Raw genomic sequence first — 20,445 nt, 5'->3', positions numbered from 1 at the left:
AACTTTGATAATAGAAACTTGAATAAAGTTTGGGAGGTCGCAGGGGAAGAGAACTAGCAGAGAAAAGGATAAGACAGACAACTTTGCAATACTACAGAATGGAGAAATGGGAATTGAAGGCTAACGTTTGAATTTGCAGATGTGACTAAAGGAGCTAGGAAATAATATAAGCATTTTGTAATTAGTGTACCAGATTGGCGGTGGTAAAAGTAATGAAAATGTTTGGTGGAGCACAGTGGCTTATGCATGTAATCCCAACATTTTGGAAGGCCAAGGCAGGAGGATCGCTTGAGGCCAGGAATTCAAGACCAGACTGAGCAGCATAGTGAGACTCTGTCTCTACAAAAATTTCCAAAAAATTAGCCAGGCATGGAGGCATTTGCTTGTAGTCCCAGCTACTCAGGAGGCTAAAGTGGGAAGATGACTTGAGCCCAGGAGTTAAAGGCTGCAATGAGCCATGATTGCACCACTGCACTACAGCCTGTCTGTCTCCAGGCCACAGGGTGAAATGTTGTCTCCAAAAGAAAGTAATGAAAATTCTTATCTGTCAAGCAGAAAGGCAATAGTCAACAATTAGATAGATAGAGGTATTCAGAATTAGCATACACATGGTCTTTATCTGCACAGAGAAGATAACTCGAGAAGAACAAATATAGACATACACACACATATTTATTAATACAATATCAATTGATTATGACCAGTCACACAATACAACCATTTAAAAAAAAATACAAGAGATATATCCAGTCTTTATGGCATTATTTACCATAGCAGAAATTGAAAAACAACCCAAAATTGGTAGATAAATTTTTTATATAGTGACATAACTTCAACAGTGGAAATCAAACAGGGCTAAGCACATTGACATGGATATCAGAAACATAATGTTGAATTTAAAAGCAAATCACAGACTGACTGTGGTGGCTCATGCCTGCAAGCCCAGCATTTTGGGAGGCCAAGGCAGACAGATCACCTGAGGTCAGGAGTTCGAGACCAGCCTGGCAAATGTAGTGAAACCTCATCTCTACTAAAAATACAAAAAAAAAAAAAAAAAAAAAAAAAATTAGCTGGGTGTGGTGGCTACTCTGGAGGCTGAGGCAGAAGAGTCACCTGAACCCAGGGGGCAGAGGCTGCAGTGAGCTGAGATCGCACCACTGTGCTCCAGCATGGGTGACAGAGCAAGATTCCAGCCCAAAAAAAAAGAAAAGCAAATCACAGATCTCTTCAACATGATACCATTTTTAAGCTAGTAAACAACAGGCAAAACAAAGCAATGCATTACTTGGAGACAAATACATACATGCTAAAACTAGTAAGAAGAGTGAGGGACTGAGAAAAATGAGGGATTCCTGGTGGGGAAGTGGAGAGAGAATAGGGAGGAATATCAATAGTATTTCAACACTATCACTCATGTTTTATTTCTGATGTTGAGTGGTAGAGTCTCAGGTATTCATTCTATTATGCTTCAGAGGCTACATATGGGTTATGTTTACTCTTTTGATGGTATCAAACGTCTCTGCTAAAACTATAGTGTATATGCCATACCCATGCACTTACCACAAATTGTACATAGGTGCATATATAATAAAAATAGGTTTTGTTGCTGTTGTTGTTTGTTTGTTTTGAGACAGAGTCTCGCTCTGTTGCCAGGGTGGAATTCAGTAGTGTGATCTCGGCTCATTGCAACCTCCACCTCCCCGGTTCAAGTGATTCTCCTGCCTCAGCCTACTGAGTAGCTGGGACTACAGGCGTGCGCCATCACGCCCAGCTAATTTTTGTACTTTTAGTAGGGACGGGGTTTCACCATGTTGGCCAGGATGGTCTCAATCTCCTGACCTCGTGATTCATCCACCTCAGCCTCCCAAAGTGGTGGGATTACAGGAGTGAGCCACCACGCCCGGCCATAAAAATAGTTTTTAAACGAGGCGGGTTTCTACTTTTTGAGATGGAAAGCCTAGATTGACGTTCCAATTTTATTATTATGTGGGGAAAAAATAAGACACAGCTGTACCTATTAGTATAACGTCATTCATGGGGGAGAGATTATATACAAATGTATACTTGTCCATGCATAGAAAATACCTGGAAGGATACACACAAAATCTGCACAGGTGCTCTTGTAGGAATGGAATTAGCAGACCGGGAAAGGAATGAGATTTTGTTTTCATTCATTGCATCTGTTTTACACTTCTGTGTAGAGAGAATTGATCAAATGATAGTATTTAAGAATATAATACTAGAAATATAACAGTGTTAGAATTTTTACTTACCGAGTACTTACTGTTGGCACATAGTAAATTAGTGAACAGTAGAAGTTAGCAAGTGTGATGCAGCTGGTGTGGTAACGCAGGTGAAAGAAATGGGAACTTTTTTTTTTTTTTTTTTGAGACGGAGTCGTGCTCTGTCACCCAGGCTGGAGTGCAGTGGTGTGATCTCGGCTCACTGCAAGCTCTGCCTCCTGGGTTCACACCGTTCTCCTGCCTCGGCCTCCCAAGTAGCTGGGACTACAGGCACCCGCCACCTCGCCCGGCTAGTTTTTGTAAGGAAATGGGGATTTTTTAACACCAAAAAGGAAACATGCCAGATGTGACTGCTGTCTCCAAATAACTTAAGGACTGTCAGGAAAATGATGAGGTTCACTTCGTATGTTTCCAGAGAGAAGGACTGGACCACCGGCCTGCAGCTATAGGGGAGACAACACGGTTCTCCAGATGAAACCAGCTGCCCCCGGGGGCTCACTGCCACCCACTGTATTCCAAGCCCGGCCCACTAGACCGGTCATCAGGGACCCCTTTTAAGCCCTCCTGCTAGAAGATTCTTTCCTCTAAAGTCGAAGGCTGCAGAGTTGACTAGGAGAGGACAGAGCTTTTCCTAGAGGTGTAAGGGAATGACCGTCCTTCCTTCTCAAAGTGGAAAGTCACGTGCTGGCGTGTGCATTTCCAGGTCAACGCGGAAGTCGTAAGTTTTGGGGGTTGTCTGCTTAGGCTGAGTGGAAGCTACTGTCTTCCTCAAAACGTGTGAAAGCAATGAGATCATTCCTCTTCTCTGAGGTGGGGGAGATGGGGAGAGACCGGCCTGAGACACAAAAAGAAAATTCTGAGGTGGGGACTGGGTGGGGGGACCCAGAGGGAGGACTGAGAGCGAGAGCCAGGGAGGCAGGCAGACCGCAGGCTGGGCAAAGCCAGAGGAGAGAGGCTGCGGGAGGTGAGAGTCTGAGCCGAGGGAGCCCAGGTTGAATCAGGGATAAACGCTGGAACGGGCTGTAACCAGGAATGAGACGTCTGGCATTTTGTAATTTCTGGAGAATTCCTCTTAAATTCCCTTTCCCTTCAGTAAACACGGTGAAAAACCACTGCCCGCCATGTGTGTGGTCTCCCTGGCACACAAGAGTGGGGGTCACAGCCAGGACAGGGAGAGGGGAGCCCAGGAGCCGCCGGCGTCCAGGTGCGGCCCAGCAGAGGGGCAGCCCGCCCTCTCCTGGCCTCTCCGAGGAACTGCAACACCGAGGCTCTGAGGCCGAACCCCAGCTCAGAGATGAGCACCTCGCAGCAAGGAAAATGTCGTGGACAGAAAGGATCTCGCCTAGCAGCAAACAACACAGTGCCTTTCTCTATCTGGAAATCTCATTAGAAAGCGGGACGCAGAGAGTTGAAGCCATCTTCTCAGCCAAGTAGAAATTTTGCAAAGACATGATTTTTGCCAATGATTGTGAAACAGAATTGGCAGAAGCACCGTCATCGTTTCTCCTATTTGTCTGGTGACCCTCCGTTTGCAAAAACCCTTTCGCACGTGTCCTCTCACAATACCCGCATGAAGTACTGTTTTCCTCCTTTGCAGAAGGAATGCTGTCTGCAGGCATTCCTGAGGTACATGGCACACCCACGGTGCCACATCTCCCGGCTTGTCCTTCCGTCTTCAGTCCTCTGTTCCATCCAACCCAAAGGCCCTAAGAATTTGCACAATAAATGCAGAAGTCTTTGTGACCCTCATTCAGACACAAGCCAGTCCCTGTCTCTGTATGCTCAGAACTCCCAGGAGGACTGGGAGCCAAGGTCTCAAGCCATTCACTGCATACTCAAGGAACCTATGCTAGGAAGACAGAATGAGGGCGGGGTCTCCGGCATTCATGGATTACTCACATGTGCCCGCCCGCGACCCACGCCATTCCTTGCTTTATAGCATTACTGGAGAGTTCATAAAAGAAGCAGGCTTTTCTTCTCAGCAGAGTTGAACGCTTTGCAAGTGCGAGATAATAAAGGAAAAATGGGGTAGCGTAGGCTGTCTGCAGCTTTTCCTGATAACCTGCAAGTTAAACTTCTGACACCAAAGTCACCCTGCCATCTGAATCGATCAAGCCAGGCTAGAGCCAGGAAAACAAGAAGGTCAGTAGCAAATGAAGTAAAGCCCCCTTTTCTTATCCTGGCAGAGGTGGTGAGCCCCTTAGCACCTTGTCAAACACTAAATTTAATCCCAGTTTTATTTTCAAATCACTTTTTAAAAATGCACTAACCATTAAAAGATAGGGGAAACGGTCCTTTTAAAATGATTTATTATGTGTTAACAGCTAAAGAAAACCTAAACAATGTCTCCGTAAAGACTCACGATCACGTTTTTAATTAAGAGCCACAACTTTTAATGGAAGGCATAATATACCCATTCATTGCAGGACACTGGGCTCCTCTGGGTAATCCAACAGTCAAGCTCGAGGGAGGAATAACGACTTTCAGTTCACACCTCAACGTCTTCTGTTAAAGAAAATAACAATAAAGTAAGATCACTTGAAAACTTTTGAGTTTGGGAATTTTAACCCAGAGAAAGGGTGCATTTTGCTCCATTACAGGGACGCTTGTTGCTGGTTCAGGACCCACAATAGCCTGCTCAGTGCTCTGAGTGCCTCGGACACGCCCTAAGTCTTAGCAGGTAAGTGGGCTATGCTCAATGTGCCCTGTGTGTGTGCTGCCTGGTAAATTCCTGCCCGTACCCTGGGGAGGCTGCACCCCCTGAGAATCAAACCGTTACTTACTGTTTCTCAAACTGGCCCCTTAACAGCTTTTTCTTCCCTAGTTCTTTTATTTAAGACTGAAAGTTAACAATCTAGAAGAACAGAGTGTTGAGTCCTTTTGTATGGCCCCACAAGGAAATATTAATTGCATCAGGCACCATTTATCTATTGCTGGCATATGACAGCTTCACTCACTTAGCCCTGGCAACAATGAAGTAAGAGTATGAAGTGTGCATATCATTATCTCCGTTGACACATGGAGAAACCGAATCTTGCGAGGATAAGGAATTTGCTCTTGTCATTAAACAGTACGAGAGACTATGGGCTGAGGCAGGGTGGGTGGGAGATGGGGTTCAGGATACCCCAAAACATGGTATATTCACATTTGAGAAAACAGCAGAAACAGGAAGGTCACTCTCACCTTATTCTGCCCTTCTCCCCTGAACCAGGTCCTGGAATTCTCATTCCACGGGGACTCTTTCTATGCCCAGAGGAAAGGAAGTTTCTTCTCCCGGAAGACACAGGGTCACAGAGAAGAATCTGAACAAACCGGCCTTGCTAAGTTCCCACAAGTTTCTTACATACTTTTAAAAAATACAATCACTCTTCTCCAGGTCTACTCTGTTCTCCATCAAACCAAGCATTAAAAATACACAGGTTTACCTGTTCCTTTGTGACTTCATTTCTGAAGTTTCCCATGACACATAAACTTATTAAATAAATGTGTCATGCTTTCCTTTTGTTAATTGTTTTTTGTTATAGGGGCTTCAGCCATGAACATAGCGATGGGTGGGGGAAGATGGTTCTTTTCCCCTACTTGGGGCTGGAGATATAGACCCCATCCTTCCCCTCAAGGAGTGTTACGTCTTGTTGGGAAGGCAGGACTTGAGCATACAGAAGCAGAACTAACCACACAGGACCACTAGTATAAGGGCCCACTGGGGCCAGACATGGAGGCCCACGCTTGTAATCCCAGCACTTTGGGAGGCCAAGGCGAGCAGATCCCTTGAGTCAGGAGACAGAGACCAGCCTGGCCAACATGGTGAAACCCCATCTCTACTTAAAAAAAAAAAAAAAAAAAAAAAAAGCTGGGCGTGGTGGTGCATGCCTGTAATTCCAGCTACTCAGGAGACTGAGGCAGAACAATCGCTTGAACCCAGGAGGCAGAGGTTTCAGTGAGCCGAGATCACATCACTGCACTCCAGCCTGGGTGTCAGAGTGAGACTCTGTCTCAAAAAAAAAAGAAAAGAAAAAAAAATTGGGAACTAATGGGATAGACAGTACCACTAAAGTTCAGAGAGGGAAATGAGGGGAACACCAGCTTCTGTGTTTAAGACAGAGGCGGGATTCAATCTTGACCTAGGGACACATAGTTTCCAAAAGCAGAAGGAGGTGTAAGAACAAAGTAAATGATATAAGCCAGTGTTTGCCTAACTTTTGTTACTTTCCAGATCTTTACTATATCCACACATCACCTAGAGGCACCAGGTGTCACATTCCAAGGCACTTTTTCAGAACTTCATATTTTTCTTAAAACATATTACTTTGAGGCCGGGCACGGTGGCTCACACCTGTAATCCCAGCACTTTGGGAGGCCGAGGTGGGTGGATCACGAGGTCAAGAGATCATCCTGGCCAACGTGGTGAAACCCCGTTCTCTACTAAAAATACAAAACCTAACTGGGCGTGGTGGTACACGCCTGTAGTCCCAGCTACTTGGGAGGCTGAGGCAGGAGAATCACTTGAATTCGGGAGGCGGAGGTTGCATTGAGCCGAGATCGCACCACTGCCCTCCAGCCTGGCAAGAGAATGAGACTCCGTCTCAAAAAACAACAACAACAAAATTACCTTTAAAAGAAAACCCCTTAAATCTAGTTTTCAAGGAAACTTGATAACCACACTACAGGGAAGACAAAACTCCACCTCCATCCTCTTAGACTGGACCCACGAATTAAATTGACATCCAAAAGATTAACAGGAGAAAAATACAGGCATACTGCACGTAGCTGTATTGCATTTCAGAGATACTGTGTTTTTTTACAAATGGAAGGTTCGTGGCAACCGTAAGTCAAGCAAGTCTGTCTGTGCCATTTTTCCAACATCAGGTGCTTACTTCTTTAGCATCTTTCCACAATAAAGTATTTTACAACTAAGGTCTATACATTGTTTTTAGACATAATTCTACTGCACAGTTAACAGGCTACAGTTTAGTGCAAGCATAAACTTTATATGCACTAGGAAACCAAAACATTTCATGCGACTTGCTTTGATATATTTGCTTATTTCAGTGGTTGGGATCCAACCCCCATTATCTCCAAGGTATGCCTATATATATGTTTATTTAACACAGACTTTATGTGGCACAAGGACCCTTCTCTTTTTTTTTCTTTTCTTTTCTTTTTTTTTTTTTTTTTTTTTTTTTGAGATGGAGTCTCGCTGTCGCCCGGGCCCAGAGGTATATGTGGGGGTGGCATGGTTTTAACTCCTTCACTATTACAATTTGAAAAGTAGGGGCCAGGCATGGTGGCTCACACCTATAATCCCAGCACTTTAGGAGGCTGAGGTGGGCAGATCACTTGAGGTCAGGAGTTCGAGACCAACCTGGCCAACCCCATCTCTACAAAAAATACAAAAATTAGCTGGGTGTGATGGCACTTGCCTGTAATCCCAGCTACTCAAAAGGCTGAGGCAGGGGGATCACTTGAACCCTGGAGGCGGAGGTTGCAGTGTGCCGAGATCACGCCACTGCACTCCAGCCTGGGTGGCAGAGTGAGACTTCATCTCAAGAAAAAAGAAAAAAGGAAAAGTAGAAACACTTCATCAAAAATCCAGAAGTAGCCCAAAAGAGTATATGAGATTAAAAAACAAAATAATCCTCTTAAGTTTAAAATTGTATCTAAAAAAGAATGTTAGAATAATACTCAAAATAAGAAACCTTGATAATTTACCACCAAAAGTCCCCACCACATACAACCAGTTATAGAAAACAGTGTGGGTGTTCCATCAGAAACTAAGAGGAGAATTACCATCTGATCTGGCAACCCCACTACTGAGTATACACACGAAATAAATTAAATATGTCCAAGAGATGCCTGCTTTCCCACGCTCATCACAGCGTTATTCACAATAGCTAAGACACAGAAGCAAACTATGAATCCATCAATGGAAAAGAAAACACGGTATATATATACAAAGGAATACTATTTAGTGTTTTAAAAAGAAGGAATCCTGTCATTTGCTACAACGTGGATGAACCTAGAGGAGATTATGCTAAGTGAAATAAACCAGGCACAGAAAGACAAATATTGCATTACCTCACTTATATATGGAAGCTAAAAAGGCTGATCTTATAGCAGTAGAAAGTAGAATGGTGATTATCAGAGGCTGAGAGAGGGGTTTGGATGGAGAAAGGAGAAATGTTCAGCAAAGGGTACAAACTTTCAGAAAGACAAGAGGAATAAGTGTTAGTGATCTAGTACACAGAATGGTGACCATAAATAAAATGCATTGCACATATTTAAAATTGTTAAAAGAGTACCTTTTAAATGTTTTCACCACCAAACAGTGAGAAGTATATAAGGTGAAGGATAAGTTAATTAGCCTGATTTAATCATTCCACAATGTAAACATGTATCAAAACATCATATTGAGCTCACTACATTTATACAATTATTACTGGTCATTTAAAAACAGCCAGATGTGGTGGCTCACACATGTAATCCCAGCTACTCAGAAGGCTGAAGCAGGAGCATCACTTGAGGCCAGGAGCTTAAGACCAGACTGAGCAACACAGTGAGACCCTTTCTTTAAAAAGGTAACAAAATAAAAATTATCCAAGTGTGGTAGCACACATCTGTGGTCCCAGCTGCTTGAGAGACTGAAGTGGGAGGACTGCTGGAGCGCAGGAGTTGGAGGCTACAGTGAGCTATGATTGCACCACTGCACTCTAGTCTGGACAATAGAGTGAGACCTCGTCTCTTATAAAAATAATAAGAATAAAATTAATTAATTGGTTTTTTTTTTTTTTTTTTTTTTTTTGAGGGAGTCTCACTCTGTCGCCAGGCTAGAGTGCTGTGGCACGATCTCTGCTCACTGCAACCTCCAACTCCTTGGTTTAAGGGATTCTCCTGCCTCCGCCTCCCAAGTAGCTGAGATCACAGGCATGCGCCACCATGCCCAGCTAATTTTTGTATTTTTAGTAGAGATGGGGTTTCACTGTGTTGGCCAGGATGGTCTCAATCTCCTGACCTCATGATCCGCCCGCCTCAGCCCCGCAAAGGGCTGGGATTACAGGCGTGAGCCACTGCACCCGGCCAATTAATTGAATTTTTAAATCACTTTTTTAAGCTGAAAAGAAGTAGTCCCTAACTCAAACATGTATTAGATTCCCCTTTTATGTTTCCAAGAGGCTCGGCTGCATGGGCACTGTTGACACAGGCCCAGGCTTTCCTTGGTTCACTGTGGCGTTATTTCAGGGTCCGGTGCCGCCATGCAGGCTAAGCACACCGAGAACAGTCCACTCTCGCTCAAGCATTCATTTCCGTGTGGTCTCTGGGAGAGTGGGCTCAGCAGTCTTTCCAAATCACTCTCATCCCCAGCAGAGCCTGATAGTCCCAAAGAGAGAAGGCTGAAGAAAGCTTCCTGGGTGTGAAGGCAATACAGCAATGGTTATTCATTCTACGGGTACTTCCAAAAATACCACGGAAGAAAATTCGATTATAGGTTTAAAATATTGATGAGCATGCGCTTATACCAAGCCTGGGATCAATATGTTCTGCATAAACTGGATTGCCACGGCTATGCCTGTTTTCACCTGATCTTAGAAACATCAGTAGAATCACACACTTGGAGTACAAGTTATGTTGCTTTTTCTAATGCACATTAAAATGAATACTTAGCGGTTCATACAACCAATGACAATATTCTATCATCATTGGTTTGCATGCCACATGTTGGGGAAATATTAGAAACCAGGTCCAAAGGAGAATCCTCCACTTGTTCTCATCCCAAAGACCCCATCTCTATTTCCCACCGTCTGGTCCAATTACTTCTTTTTTGAAACAGTCTTACTCTGTTGCCCAGGCTGGAGTGCATTGGCACAATCTTGGCTCACTGCAACCTCCATCTGCTGGGTTCCATTGATTCTGCTACCTCAGCTTCCCTAGTAGCTAGGATTACAGATGTGTGCCACCAAGTCCAGCTAATTTTTTTTTTTTTTTTTTTTTTTGTATTTTTAATGGAGACGGGGTTTCATCATGTTGGCCAGGCTGCTCTCAAACTCCTGACCTCAAATGATTCACCCACCTCGGCCTCTCAAAGTGCTGGGATTACAGGTGTGAGCCACCATGCCCAGCCCAGTTACTTCTTCTTGGAGGTCCAAGACTGTCTTTGCATATTCACAGAGCAGCACCCATTTGGCCCCAAGCTAACTGTATCCACATCTTTCAGTCCACTGTTCTTTGAGAAGTGTATTTGCCATGTGAATACTGCCCTAATCTTTGTACCTGAAATGTGTACACTGTTTCTCCCTGCAGACAACCACAGAGTCTGAAGGCCAGAAAAAAACGGATTGGAAAGTAAAACTGATTTGATTGTTTTTTCTTTTCCTTTTCTATCTATTTATTTATTTATTTTTGAGACAAGATGTCACTGTGTTGCCCAGGCTGGAGTGCAGTGGTACACTCACTGTTTACTGCAGTTTTGAACTCCTGGGCTCAAGTGATTCTCCTGCTTCAGCCTCCCTAGTAGCTGGGACTGGGCACATACCACTGTGCCCGGCTAATTTTCTTTGTAAAGCTGGGGGTCTCACTGTGTTGCCCGGGCTGGTCTCAAACTCCTGGGCTCAAGGGATCCTTCCAACTCGACCTCCCAAATTGCCAGGATTACAGGTGTGAGCCACCTCCTCGGCTCGCCTGGCCCGGAGTAAACTGATTTGAAAGGAAAAGGAGTAGGAACAGAGGCATTTATTTGATCATGATCAGGTTAAAGTGCCGATTTGGCTAGCTTCATTCCTCACCAAATCTACTGCCAACATTTTCCTCTCCCCATTCAACCTTACTCAAAACGATTAGACACATTAAATCCCAGCCACAGTAAACAAAGGTTGGACTGCTATTGTACTAGCTCAGGTTTCAGCTTCCTTGGCCTGCGTGACCCGAGGGAGGGGCCTAATGAAGGTTCTACTGGTGGCCGCCATATAAGGATTCCAGCAGGAAGCAGGATGATGGGTGAGAAAGTGCTGTCCTCTAAGGGTGCCGCACACACACCCAGATGCCAGCCTGCCCACTGCCATCTCTGAACTCGCTAGGTGATCTCTTTGCAGGGCTCTGTATCCGCTAGAACTGCCTTTCTGCACATTCTCTACATGTAAGTGACTCTCTCACCCCTATGGCTGAGAAATGACACCCCCATCTTTCTGCTTTGAAGCAGCTTGTTCAAGGTAAGGAAAACAAATCTGATCAACGCAGTGCGCTTTCAAATTATTAGTCCAAATCCAGCCTCTAGTTTGGAATTCCCTGACATTGCCCTTAAATATGTTCTCATACATTTGGAAGAAACTAAAGCAGCTTAATCTCATCTGATTCTGTATTTTTAAAGCATATTAGTATTAACAACATGCAAGTTGCTGTGCTGGAAATATCAGCTATACCCAGAACAGTCTCTGCCGTGCAGTAGTTCATTTTCCTAGAGCAAATGTGGTATTTGAATGTTATCCGCTGGTTTATGTGTCCACATGTCAAAGTGCTATGAGAATACAAAAGCGGCGGGGTGCGGTGGTTCACACCTGTAATCCCAGCACTTTGGGAGGCCAAGGCTGGCAGATCACCTGAGGTCAGGAGTTTGAGCCCAACCTGACCAACACATAGTGAAACCCTGTCTCTACTAAAAATATAAAAATTAGCTGGGCATAGTGGCACATGCCTGTAGTCCCAGCTACTTGGGAAACTGAGGCAGGAGAATCCCTTGAACTCAGGAGGTGGAGGTTGCAGTGAGCCAAGATTGTGCCACTGCACTCCAGCCTGGGCAAAAAAAAAAAAAAGAAAACGAAAAAGAATACAAAAGCAAGAGACATTACATATGCTTGGGGGATTCCTGTGGATACATCTGGAAAGTCTGCCCACAGGAGGTCATGTGAGCCTGGATTCAGGGGTCAAAGACCAGGAAGTGGGACATATGATATGAGGGGACCTACCCATGATGAAGCCAGATATCCATGCATTGAGTCAACAAAAGGACAGAAAGAGATGTCGCCAGAAAACAGTAACTGAAGTTGAAGGATTACAGTGTGGAAAGACTAGCAATGGCCATGCTGGATCACGTGCCACAGTAGAGACGAAGCAAAAAGAAAGGCAAAGATACTTAGGCATCTGGTGAGAGATGGAAAGAAGACAAGAGGGAGGGTTGGGACGAAGGGAGATGAAGAAAGTGGCAGCGCGGCTCTGGTAGCTTTCCATTCCTTGCTTACAGTTACTATGAACCCTGGCTATTACCATAGCTCCTATCCTTAATGCCTATGGATTTCTTTAGGATTTACACCATCTTTTCTTTCAGTATCTTATACCCAAAAGAATACTGCTGGGAACCTAAGTCAGAGAAGTGACATTTGAACCAGATATAAAACATGAGTCACAGTTTGACAGGGAAAGAAAGGGTTGGGCATTCAGCCTAAGAAAACATTTTGCAAGGTACAACTTACGGTCACAGAAGGGGCACCTACATGGAGCTCATTCAAGGTACTCCCTGTAGCTCTCCTGCTTCCCGCCACAGGCTGCCCTACCTGTTCCAGAAGATGGACTGCACCAGGGTTGAATTCCAGGTCTGGGCAGAGCATGGTGGCTCACGCCTGTAATCCCAGCACTTTGGGAGGCTGAGGCGGGTGGATCACCTGAGGTGAGGAGTTCGAGAGCAACCTGGCCAACATGGTGAAACCCTGTCTCTGCTAAAAATACAAAAATTTGCCGGACGTGGTGGCAGGCGCCTGTAATCCCAGCTACTCAAGAGGCTGAGGCACGAGAATCACCTGAACTCGGGAGGTGAAAGTTGCAGTGAGCTAAGATCACACCACTGCACTGCAGCCCGGGCAACAAAGTGAGACTCCCTCTCAAAAAAATTTTAAAAAATGAAATGAAAGAATTCTATGTCTGAAAGCAAAACAAGGGGATGGTGGCACAGAGAGCTCTCTGGGAGCACAGAACCAATGCTGCTGGAGGTCCAGACAAAAACTCCTATGTTCACAGCACAATGTCTCCCAATAGCAAAAGGTGGAAATGAGTGTCCATCTACAGATGGCTGGATAAACCATTGTGTCATATCCATATGTCAGAATAGTACTCAGCCTTAAATAAAGGAATGAGGTACTTACACAGGCTATAACATGGATGGACCTGGAAAATCTTACACGAAGTGAAGTAAGCCAGAGACAAAAGTCCTCTTAGAATATGATTAGAATACGATTCCATTCATATAAAATATTCAGAATAGGCAAATCCACAAGGCAGAAAGTAGATTCGTGATTTCCAGATGATGGAATTTCAAGACACATTACCCCCAAAATATGGCACCTTGGCATATTGAATATTTTAAGCTGAAGGAATATTTTAAGCTAAAGGAATTTGAGAAAGAGTATGTGCAGGAAGGATTTTCTGACCTTCCCCTGAAACAGGTCATAAGAGTCTCATGTGAGAGGTGCCCTCCTATACCCAGAGGAAAGAAATATCTTCCTCTCTGAAAACACAGGGACACAGGTTTTGAACAAATAGACCTTGCTAAGTTCCTCCCAGTTTATTGCTGTTAGATCACAGTCTTTTTGTTCTATTTCTCCATGATGGTCCATTCTTCATCAAACCTAGCATAAAAATACTCAGGTTTGGCTACTTCTTGGGACTCTACTTTCTTATGAAATTTACTGTGTCACACAAAACTTCTATTACATACATTTGTATGCTTTTCTCTTATTAATCTCCTTTGTGATGTGGGACCTCAGCCAGGAATGGAGGATAGGTAGAGAAAGAGATATTTTTCCTCCTCTCCACAGGGGAGAAAGGAGGGGAAAAGGGAGAGTGACTGCCAAAGGGTATGGGTTTCCATTTGGGATGATGATAAAGTTTTGATGGTGGCTACACAATATTTGAATGTACTTAATGCTGATGAATTGCACACATTAAAATGATAAATTTTATTTTATGTGTACTTTGCACAATTAAAAAATATAAAAAAATAAAAGTGGCTGAAGGGAGAACTAGAACCAACTACGGATTTACTGGAAAGCCCCCTGGCATGCAGACAAGAGAGCCACATTGAAGGGGACTCGTGTTCCGCGATCTGCCAGGCAGCCCCACAGCCTGGTTACTGCCACAACTCGTGTTTGCTTGAGAAGTTCTGTCATACATCTAGAGGAAAGGATGAGCTTCAAATGAATTAGACTTAGGTTCAAAACTTCAGCTCTGCTATTCCTAGGGTATTTTGATCTTGGCAAATTTTTCATGCTTTTTGCCTCCATTTTCTGTTCTAAAAATAAGGTAAATATTAACCCACTGAGGAGCTGGCATGGTGATTAAATGAGATAATATGCATGAAATGCCTGACATTACCAAAAAATTTTATCTGTTACTCTTGAAAACCCAAGAAGAGTAAAATTTCCAAATCAGTTACAGTCATGAGAAACTGAATACACCAATGGACAATGACCAGACAGGATATAAAAATAGACCTCTGACCCACAGTCTGCAGCAACCTGCCCAGGAAACCAACTCCTTATCTACAATAACCAGCCGAGGAAGCCAGCCTGCCATAATTCATTCAGACTTGCAGGAAGTCAGACTGCTATCTCTACCAACAATCCGGGAAGCCAAAGCAATAACCCCTGTAACAATTGGCCAAATGACCAGGACTTGATTGATAATTGACAGCTTCCCTAATTTTTGTCCCTGCTTCCAACTTTGGACCAACCAGACAAAGCTGTAGGGGAGGGCAAAAAATAGTCATCTTTCTTGTACCATTGTAGCTTCTCGAGCTGGAGCCCTGTAAATTAGGCAAGTAAAAGGTTAACAAGAAAAAAAAATGATGTTTATTGACAAGTGCATCACACGTATATGTGGGAGTACCCAGTGATGAGTAACCTAAAGGTTACCTTAGGCCAAACAAAGGAAAAGGTGTTTAGGGCTTCAGGGTGAGGGAGGCAAGTATAAAAGAGGAAAAACATGTGTTCCTTCTGATGTAGTGTAGGTGAGGTCCAAAGCGGGGCTTAGCCCACAAGGTTCTTGGCTCTGACCAGGAAAGAACTAAAGGGCCAGCCAGAGGTAGAAGAAAACAGCTTTACTGAAGCAGCAGTGTTACAACTCTGGCAGTGTTACAGCTCCGTGACTGCTCCTGCAGAGCAGGGCTACTCCATAAGCAGGGTAGCAGCTCAGGGCAGTTTTGCAGTCATAGTTATACCTACCTTTAATTGCATGCAGATTAAGGATTGGTTTATGCAGAAATTTCTAGGGAAGGAGTAGTAACTTTTGAGTCATTGGATCATTGTCATGGAAAGGAGCAGTAACTCCTGGGTGTTGCCATGACAATGGTAAACTGATGTGGCACACTGGCGGAAGCAAGGTGTCTTATGTGATCAGGTAGGAGCGCAGGTTTGGCTTTGAAGGGTAGCAAAGCATGCCACCCCAAAATATGCCTCTTTGGCATATGGACAGTTTTGAACTAAAGATCATTGAGAACCAGTAGATCCAGGAAAAGCTCTAATATGTCTTCCTTTTGTAAAGGAAATTTACATTTGGAAAAGATGTCTCCCTCTCCTGTGCCGGAAAGAAGATTCTTAACAACTCTTACCAACGAAGAAGGCCAAGCTAAAATCCGCATCACAAGACCTGTTAAACAACCCTAGGTTACCATACCCTTCCTGCTCATTTTTCGATAACCTGCGATGGGTTTCAGCACATACTACCTGTATTAGTCTGTTCTTTTATTGCTATAAAGAAATGCCTGAGACTGGACCGTTTATAAAGAAAAGAGGCTTAATTGGCTCACAGTCCTGCAGGCTGTCCAGAAAGAATGGCGGCATCAGTTTCCGGGGAGGCCTCAGGAAACTTACAATTATGGTGGGAGGCAAAGCAGGAGCTAGCAGTTCACATGGCCAGGGCAGGAGGAAGGTGGGGAAGGTGCTACGGACTTTTCAACAACTAAATCTCATGATAACTCACTCACACATTATCAGGAGAACAGGACTGAGGGGGTGATACTAACTTATTCATGAGAACTCCACTCCCATGACCCAATCACTTCTCACTAGGCCCCACCTCCAACACTGGGGATTTTAATTCAACAGGAGATTTGGTGGGAACACAGAGCCAAACCATATCACCACTTTAAAGTATGGCACCTTGACATGTTGATTTTAAGCTGAAGGAATTTGAGAAAGTACATGTGCGGGAAAGACTCTCTGACCTTCCCTTGAAGCAGATCAAAACCCTTTTGTGTGAGGGGTCCTCCCTATACACAGGGGAAACAAGCATTGGGCATCGTCTCTTTGAAGGGACACAGAGAGTGATCTGAGCAAACAGGCTTTGCTAAGATTCCCCGGGTTCTTACATTTCTCTCATCCTTTTTCTTTGCTTTGTCATGTTTTCCCACAATGCTTCATTCTTCCTCAAATCTACCACCAAAACCATTCAGGTTTAGCTGTTTCTTCAGACCTTCATTTCCTTTCGAAGGCTCCTGCGTCACGTAAAACTTATATTGAATAAATTTGTGTACCTTTCTCTTGTTAATCTGTCTTTTGTCACAGGGGCCCCAGTCAAGGAACCTAAGATGGGTAGAAATGGGGTAGGAGGTGGCACTCAGATATCAGATTAAACTGAGGACTAGCTAAAACAGGGTTGGGGCAGAAACAGCTTTCCATAAGACATGTGTGGGTGGCTGACTCCCCTGCTGCAGCAGCCTCTGAATAAAGGGCCTTTGCTTGTTCTCCCCTGGTTGGTCTTTACCACAGCCTATACCTTCACACAGCCGTGACAGGAGCCAGAGACATCTGAAGGCCATTGGCATCCTCGTCGAGCCCTCTCACCGCTCCACAGCAAGTTAGATTCTGTGAGCACGTCTTCAAGGAGCACACATCCTCCTCCACCTCTTCTCTCTTCAAAACTAAAAGGCGGGCTTCCAGCTCAAGACCAATGGTGCCTTCCTGAAAGTTCTCTGAAATAAAAATGAGACGTTATGAAAACATTATCCTTGAGCAATTAAAAGAACAGGAAGGGGGGAAATCACTAATTTCAACAAATTTCCTCAGAAGACATAGAAGGAATGCCTGAGTGTTGACAGGTGGGATGGGCAGAGCAACAGGCGGCTGAATGCAGCAGCTTGGAGCACAGGAGGGAGTTAGAGAGAAGACCAGAGACCATCTGCACAATGTAACTGGTGGAGGGGAAGCGTGGTTGCCTAAAATGAAGGGGTTCATTGAAAGCCTGTGTTTGATGGATCTGCTGGCACCACCCCGCCCCTTAAGCAGAGTTCAGGCAGCTGATACTTATCACCAGACTGTCCCCGCTCCACCAAAAAAAAAAAAAAAAAAAAACTCTTTTCTAAAGAAACCTAAAATATTTGCTAAAACTATTAACTGCAGTCAAGAGCCTCTGTAGACGAATTATTTTTAAGTAATAATTTCTTTAAAATTTTGCAGAGAAGAGCAGTGGATACTGGACTTGGGAATTCCTTTAACAGGAAATTGAATTTTAAACAAATCCATCTTTTTTTTAAGGAAATAAGCCTTATGTGGGTTGCTCTGTTATCCCCAGCCTGGTCCTAAGCTGTTTCTACTCCAAGTTCAGGCATGTTCAAGCATGCCTAACATGATTTGGGGGCTGTTGGCCAGATATCTACATTCAGAAAGCCTGAGGGTCCAGGCAGAACTCAATGGAAAAGGAAAGTGTAGGCCGGGCACAGTGGCTCAAGCCTGTAATCCCAGCACTTTGGGAGGCTGAGACGGGTGGATCACGAGATCAGGAGATCGAGACCATCCTGGCTAACACGGTGAAACCCCGTCTCTACTAAAAATACAAAAAACTAGCCGGGCGCGGTGGTGGGTGCCTGTAGTCCCAGCTACTTGGGAGGCTGAGGCAGGAGAATGGCATAAACCTGGGAGGAGGAGCTTGCAGTGAGCTGAGATCTAGCCACTGCACTCCCACCTGGGTGACAGAGCGAGACTCTGTCTCAAAAAAAAAAAAAGAAAAGTGTCAGGGAAGCAGTGTGACCCATAACAAGGACTTCCCAATCAGAAGAGAAAAATGATAGTGTGTACAGCAAGCCACTGTTTACAGGCCAGCCTTCCCGGACTCATGTTTGCTTTTCAAAGAGACTAAAATCAAGTTCTATTAGGACTGAAAGCTCCCAGCACTCTAGTGGAGGAAACACCGTTCTGTCACCTAATAAAGAGAGGGTCTCAGAGAGGAAGAGGAAGATTCTCCCCGCTCTGGGGCCCAGGTCCCTCCAGAGTCCCAGTTTGTGAGTAGCTGTGGTGTCCAGGGGAAGGCAGGATGCAGCGCCTAGCTGAGGAAGCAACAGAGCACAAGAAAGAAGAAGCCCAATGGATGCCTCCCTAGGCCTGAAGACTCTCTCCAGGGGCCAGGACTATCCTTCCTCTCAAGCACACCCTGGACGCCCAGGAACAACTTCAAATGCTGCAGGTGGAGGCAAAACCCTGTGCACAGAGGTTGTAAATAAACTTGTTAACTTAACTTTAGCCTAAAGATGTCTCCTTGACGATTTTAAGTTTGGCCTACAAGTTTCTCTATGCATAGTGAACTACAGTCTAACTGGAGGTATACACAGCCTATAACTTACTCTTATGCCAATCACCGAGTTTTGGCCAATAAAGGCAGCCAACTGTTCAAACTGTTCAAATAAGACAACAGCTGAGCTACAACCAATCTGGCTGTTTCGTTTGTTTGTTTGTTGTTTGTTTCTTTTGTGAGACAGGGTCTCACTCTGTCTCCCAGGCTACAGTACAGTGGCGTGATCTCAACTCACTGCAGCCTCAAACACCTGGGTTCAAGTGATTCTCCTGCCTCAGCCTCCCGAGTAGCTAGGGCTACACACTACCACTCCTGGCTAATTTTTGTATTTTTAGTCGAGACAGGGTTTCACCATGTGGCCCAGGCCAGTCTCAAATTCCTGGCCTCAAGTGGTCTGCCCACCTTGGCCTCCCAAAGTGCTGGGGTTACAAGTGTGAACCACTGCACCCGGCCCCAATACGGCTGTTTCTGTACCTCACTTACGTGTTTTGTACACCACTTTCCTTTTTCTGTCTATCATTGATCAATCAGTATTAAACGTGAAGAGCAATGAAAAAGCATCCTTGTCTAAGCCTAACTTAAGAGCCCATCTATTTCAAGCAAAATGATCTATTATCAAATTCTCATCCAACCAGAGCATTTTAATAGCTGCTTAGTGTTGTCGTTTCTTAAGAAATTAATTCCTCTGCTAAGAAAATGTGAGAATTCAAGTCTGTAAACTAGGTGACTATGTTTCAAATAAAAGAAAATGTCATGTCCTTTTGCACAATAAATACTGGCTATCGATTTGATAGTGATAAATGATTATTATTCACTCATTGCCTTACTTCTCATTTCTATTATAGCCTTATAAAATTGGCAGTCCAGTCCAGGCACAGTGAGTGGCTCACGCCTGTAATCCCAGCACTTTGGGAGGCTGAGGCAGGTGGATCATGAGGTCAGGAGTTCAAGACCAACCTGTCCAAGATGGTGAAACTTTGTCTCTACTAAAAATACAAAAATTAGCCAGGCATGGTGGCACATGCCTGTAATCCCAGTATCGAGAGGCTGAGGCAGAGAATTGCTCAAAACCCGGAAGGCAGAAGTTGCAGTGAGCTGAGATCACCTGGGTGACAGAGCGAGACTCTGTCTCAAAAAAAAAAAAAAAAAAAAAAAAAAAAAAAAAATGGCAATCCGGTGTGGCAAAGATTATTTGCTTGGCCAAAGTTTAGTTGGACTTCTGAATTTTCTCCTAGACCCATCTATGCACTTTCTCGTAAAATCGAGTTTTAGCAAAGAACCCTGGTAAGTCAGTTTAGCCAGAACCACCCAATCCTGGATATAATCATCCTTGATATGTGTTCAGGTGCCCCAACCTCCACCACCTACCAGGTGGTGTCAGGTCACCCTGGTCGGTCTTCAGCAAGAATCCTGTTAGGTGGGTTTAGTCAGGATCCCCCTTACTCGTATTGTTTTCTGTTGGTAATTTTCCACCCACTTACCCCCACCCTGTTCTTTGGCTGTAAACTCCCACTTGCCCATGCTATATTCAAAGTTGAGCCTAGTCTCTCTCCGCCACTGCAAGACCCTGTTAGAGTGGTCCCTATGCCTGTCACAGTGGTCCTGAATAGTCTTCCTTACTGATATGGTTTGGCTGTGTCCCCACCCAAATCTCATCTTG

The 20,445-nt window shown here is 44.5% G+C and overlaps 1 long non-coding RNA gene across 1 annotated transcript in view; it reads right to left on the bottom strand.

Annotated features, from left to right (window-relative positions):
* Positions 1 to 4,577: 4,577 nt before the first annotated feature.
* The window catches only part of LOC108542374 (uncharacterized), a 96,813-nt gene continuing 80,945 nt past the window's right edge, over positions 4,578 to 20,445 (bottom strand). The window contains exons 3-4 of the long non-coding RNA XR_001889257.1: positions 16,995 to 17,190; positions 4,578 to 4,748 (exon numbers count right to left, since the gene is read on the bottom strand). This is a non-coding gene — a long non-coding RNA (uncharacterized LOC108542374). The remainder of the gene's footprint in view (positions 4,749 to 16,994; positions 17,191 to 20,445) is intronic.

Source organism: Rhinopithecus bieti, unplaced genomic scaffold (assembly GCF_001698545.2).
Source record: "Rhinopithecus bieti isolate Rb0 unplaced genomic scaffold, ASM169854v2 scaffold_20098, whole genome shotgun sequence".
In the NCBI taxonomy this organism is placed as follows: domain Eukaryota; kingdom Metazoa; phylum Chordata; class Mammalia; order Primates; family Cercopithecidae; genus Rhinopithecus; species Rhinopithecus bieti.
The sequence above is the reverse complement of the archived record's forward strand: the minus strand, read 5'-3'. Positions and strand labels throughout refer to the sequence as shown.